The sequence below is a fragment of the Phocoena sinus genome, chromosome 6 (genome assembly GCF_008692025.1).
Source record: "Phocoena sinus isolate mPhoSin1 chromosome 6, mPhoSin1.pri, whole genome shotgun sequence".
Classification (NCBI taxonomy): Eukaryota; Metazoa; Chordata; class Mammalia; order Artiodactyla; family Phocoenidae; genus Phocoena; species Phocoena sinus.
Window position 1 is genome coordinate 91,529,325 of NC_045768.1, and position 5,520 is coordinate 91,534,844.

The 5,520-nt window shown below is 41.5% G+C and overlaps 1 pseudogene; it reads left to right on the top strand.

The window, feature by feature from the left end:
* The first annotated feature begins 1,346 nt into the window (after positions 1–1,346).
* On the top strand, positions 1,347–3,840 carry LOC116755723 (annotated as a pseudogene).
* Positions 3,841–5,520: the final 1,680 nt, after the last annotated feature.

Sequence of the window (5,520 nt, forward strand, 5' to 3'; positions counted from 1 at the left end):
GAGGGTGCTCAGGGGTGGTGCCCAGTCCACCCTGCACAGGCAGTGGGTGTTGAAGTCCAGCAGGCCCTCCCACAGGGAGGCGCCCACGGCGGGCAGAGGCACCAAATCCTGCAATGCGCACAGGTCCTCACAGCGCCAGAAAAAAGTCGGCTGCGCTGTCGCGGCACAGCTTCAGTCAGTGATGATGGGCCGAGCGTGGCCTCAGGGACGCTGGCTGCACACAGGATGCCCACACACGCCTGGAAGACCCGGCTGGCCTCCTGGCCCCTCGGGCGGCCATCGCAGTCCAGGGACTGGTAATAAGGATCAAAGTGGTAAAGGTCTTGCATTCTTCTTCTTGCATTATTTCAAAACTGGCATCGCTGGCGTCAGGCAGTCCGGTAACTGGGTCCAGCAGTCCGGTAACTGGGTCCAGCAGTCCGGTAACTGGGTCCGGCGGACCGATAAGACCGGTAATTGGGTTCATTTGCCTCTGCCTTATCTGCCTGCCATCTGCTTCCTGAAATGCAAACAGCTACACAGGGTGATTTGCTACAAGACAGTGCAGGGAGCTTAAGCACCAGATGCAGGATGGGAGTGATAGGAACAGGATGTAATTTAGCTTTGTGAAACTTACATCTAGTTACAGACAGTACAGATCAGTAACAGTTTAAATAAAACTAGGATCGATTAACCCTTTCAGGCCAGTTTATGTGTCTTCTCTAGCCTGTTCACTGTCCCCTTTACTTTCCTTATTTTCAGGAGAGGAAAAACTTCATTTCTATTTTTGCTGCAACACTATTATGCTTAGTGAAATAAGTCAAACAGAGAAAGACAAATACGGTATGTTATCATTCGCATGTGGAATCTAAAAAATAAACAATAAATGTAACAGAAAGGAAATGAACGCACAGATGTAGACATCAAAGCAGTGGTTACCAGTGGGTAGAGGGAAGGGGGGAGGGGCAAGATAGGGGTAGGGGAGGGGATGAAAGGCACAAACTACTATGCATAAAATAAATAAGCTATAAGGATAGCCAATGTTTTATAATAACTTTAAATGGAGTATAATCTATAAAAATATTGAATCACTGGGTTCTAATATATTGTTATTACAATATAATGCTGTAAATCAACTATACTTCAAGTTAAAAAATGATCACCACAGTACGTCTAGTTAACATCCATTACCATACATAGTAGAAATCTTTTTTTCTTGTGATGAGGACTTTTAAGATCTACTCTCTTAGCAAATTTTAAATATGCAATACGGTATTATTAACTATAGTCACATCCCCAGGACTTATTTATCACTGGCAGTTTGTACATATTGACCACCTTTACCCATTTCACCCACCCTCCACCCCCTGCCTCTATGAGCTTTTTAAAAAATTCCATATAAAGTGAGATCATACAGGATTTTTCTTTCTCTGTCTGACAGATGGGGAAATGCCTTAAGTCCCCCACTTCGGATGACATCTCCTTGCCTCACAAGTCTCAGTCCGACTGGGCTAGCTTTGGCAAGGGGACGGAGCTGGATCAGGAGCCGCTGCTGCCATATCTGGATCAAGTTCCAGTTTTGGTCTATCATCCAACACCTAGCCAGACTCGCCTAGCGTCTCAGCTGAGAGGAACAAAATAGGATAGCTCAAAAGAATAGGCCTCATACAGCATCAGCCTAAAGGAGTTTATGACCCTGGAAGAAACGGATCAGAAAAAAGAATCCAGGGGGCTTCCCTGATGGTGCACTGGCTAAAGACTCCGCACTCCCAATGCAGGGGGCCTGGGTTCGTTCCCTGGTCATGGAACTAGATCCCACACGCATGCCGCAACTAAGAGTTTGCATGCCATGACTAAGGAGCCCACCGGCTGCAACTAAGACCCAGCACAACCAAAACATAAAATCAATCAATAAAATAAAACAAATATTATAAAAAAAGATCCGGGAGTGTGTGATCTGTATGATGGACTTTGTTTATGAGAACCCAATTTGATTTCTGCTGTGTATGCAGATCACCTGGGCTGTACAGATGACTGGCTGATGAGATCCTTCACGTGCCCCTCCTGCATGGAGACAGTTGATGCAGCACTGCTTTTGTCCTACGAGACTAACTGAGCCAGTGTCTCTCACCTGACTTCAAGAGAACCATCATTTTTGGTGGTTTTGATCTTTTCTCGTTGAGTCCAAAGAGCGGGGGATTAGGAATTAAGATCATGCATGAAAGTTTCCTAAAAATTCCTGAACGGCTTCAGATGTTGGGGAAAAGTACGTGATATTTTAGAAATTCAGGGGGAAAAGTAGGATGCTATTTTTATGTAAAGCCTTCCCCCAGTGTTTAAAAATATAATTGTATTTAGATCTTGTTATTGCTCCAGTACATAGGATTTGTGTAAAGTGTTACATCAGCTATATATGTTTCAATTGTGTGTAGAAGATTAGGAGAAAGATAGTGGTTGCTTTTCCTAAGTGAGATATCTTTCTTCTTCCCCATACCCAAATTCTTTTCTGAAGTTGCTGGCATTTGGGTCAAGGTTTTATTTAAAGCTACATTTTATAACACTGGCACAAAAAAGGTAGTTTTAAGCTCTTTTGCATAGTTCTTTTTTTTTTTTTTTAGAATAAACATAGAGCATTTATTTTTTACTTTATAGGAACTCCACAAGTTAAGGTCCCATTGTTCTTTTGCTGTGATTGTTGTTACTACTGATGTTGCTATTTTCTGTCTTTGCTGGTTCTTTCTAATCTACCATTTGTCGTTATTGGCATACAGTCATCTCAGGGTCACAAGATAGCTGCTATAAAACCAAGTATCATATTCTAACAAAACAAGGAGGAAGCAGAAAAAGGGTCCCAATGGTCATTTTCCTAATGCATATTTATCTTTTTTCAGAGAAAAATATCATTCTCATAAGCACAATAACAGCCTTCCCCTAATTTCTCATTTGCCAAAACAGACTGATATGACCAATTCATAAGACAATTCATGGCAAAGAGGGATATGATAATGATTGCCTCAGCCTAACAAGTATTTATCCACGAAAGCTGAATGCTTCACTCCTCAAAGAAATCAACACTTTTCTACATACAAAACACAAGTCTCTTGAAGGGTTCTTCATAAGTGCATTATAGAAGAATTTAGTATGTCATAAGCACTTAAGGATTTGACATTCAACTGTAGTAGTATCCATGTTGGTTAATTTTCTTACAAGCCCCATGATGAGTTTGAGAAAAACTGAAAGAATTACAGGATCAGGTTCTATTAAATCCTTACATGTATCTTGCTTAAGTTTTGGTTCATTAATTTATATCCAACTACATAAAGCAAATTTGGAGGAATAAATAAATAAATAAATAAGATTGAGGTCTCCAAATATTTTCACAGGAAGATGTCCACCATATATTAAATTATAAACCAGAATGTCTAAATACTATACCATTAAATCACATGTACAGTCAGTGCTGTATATCCAACGGTTCCATATCCTGCAGACATGGAAGGCCGACAATACTACACCATTTTACATACGGGACTTGAGCATCCGAGGATTTTGGTATCCATGGGGAGTCCTAAAACCAATCCCCTGCAGATACCAAGGGACCATTGTATATGCTTATATCTGCATTTTTTACGTCTCAAAAAATATGTGCTAAATTATTACTGGTGGTCACCTCTGAGTAGGGGGCAAAATTGCCTTCCCTTCCACTTCATACATTTCTCTGACTGCATTTGTTGCATTCAGCTTACATTACTACTGTAAACAGAACAATTTAAACATGGTCTGCCTCTTGGGGTTGGCAACTCACCTGCAGATGTGGTAGCCAGTCCTGTTTAAACCATGGGTACAGTGGACACCAATAAGTCTGTCTATAAAACAGGGAATATGGAATTAAGTAAGCAAAGTAGATACACTAAAAACAAGTTATACAATTTTCTGAAGAGTAGCGTTTATTAGTTACCAAAACACGACCACTAACCTGAAAAGGAAAAACTCGGAAGAAAGAGTGTTTTTGCAGGAATGTACTATCAAGAATTAACTACTATAAAGTCAAAATTCATTGTCTCTGGGAAATTTTGCATAGCCTCCAATCAGATGCAATAGCATGGACTGGAGAATGCCCATCAGGAACTGACCTGACTATAGAAAAAGGGAGTGGAAACACAAAAACAAAAACAGGCTACCAGACGAATAGAATTTGTTTTTGAGTGAAACAAATGGAATGCCTTCAATTTTAATGCTCAATATTAAAAAGAACAAATGGTTTCTGAAGTGCTCTTGGGGTCCCAAAGCACTTCCATTCCTTCTCTCATTCACTGCTCCTCACATACTATGGGTCTATGTGCTTGTGGACTTCCCGGGTTAACTAGTACCGTTTTTATTTCACAATGAAAAAGTAAGGCTTGAGACGTAAGCCCAAGCTGCACAGCAGGCAAACAGAAAAAAGACTAGAATCGAGTCTCAGATTTTTCCAACTATGCCACAGTAATTCGTGGTCCAGCACTTAAAAAAAATTATATGAGAAAGTAAATATAAAACATCAACATGTAGCTGATCTCTGCAAAAGGTATGTCTGTGACTAGGTGGTGTCTGGCATTCATCATCTCCTGCCTGGATTACTACCGCCCTATAATTCTAACAGTCTCTTCTATTTCAACTGATCCTCCACATGGAAGATGTTATCTTTTTAAAATATAAACTAGGCTGGATTGCTCTGTTGCTTGAACTTCACTAAGCACAGAATAGAGCCCAGGTTGTTAGCACAGCATTGAGAACTCTTTATAAACAAATATCAGTCTGTCTCTCCAACTGAATTATAAGTTCAAACTATGACTTACATGGACCTACATCATCCACCTCCCTCCTTTGCCCTGACAGCCTCCCCTGATCTCATTCTCTACTGCCCTGCCCTCACTCACTGTCCCCTGTCCAGCCACACTGGCTTCCTTACTATTCCTCAAACATGCCAAGCACAGTCGTGCCTCAGGGACTTTGCACCTACTATTCCTTCTGCTTCAGAACACACCCTCCCACCCCATCTCCACTCTCCCAGATATCCAATGGCTTGTTTCTCACTTCAAGGCTCTGCTCCATCGACATCTTAATAGAGGGGACTTCCCTGATCACCTACCACATTCCCTCACCTCTTCATCTTCTTTTTTTATTCTCTAAAGCATTTACCACCACTTGACACTCCATATATTGACTTATTTATTCATCTCTCTCCCCCACTAGAATGCAAAGTACATAAGGGCAAGAACTTTGTTCTCTTCCTACTTCCTAGAACAGTGCCTTCAACTTAGAAGGTGCTATACAAATATTTGCTGAAAATGAATGTATGAATTCTTTGCCCTTTCACACTACCCTCTAGTCACACCAGAGGCTGCCCCTCCAGAGCACAAATTCAAGCCCTGTGCCTTTTGTACCTGTCCCCAATACCTGGGCTGTCCTTTCCTCATTCCGGCAAAATCCTCTTCCCCCAAGCCCAGCTCAAACGCTGTCTCCTCAGTCAGGCCTTCCTCAATTTCTCCTCTATATTCCTGC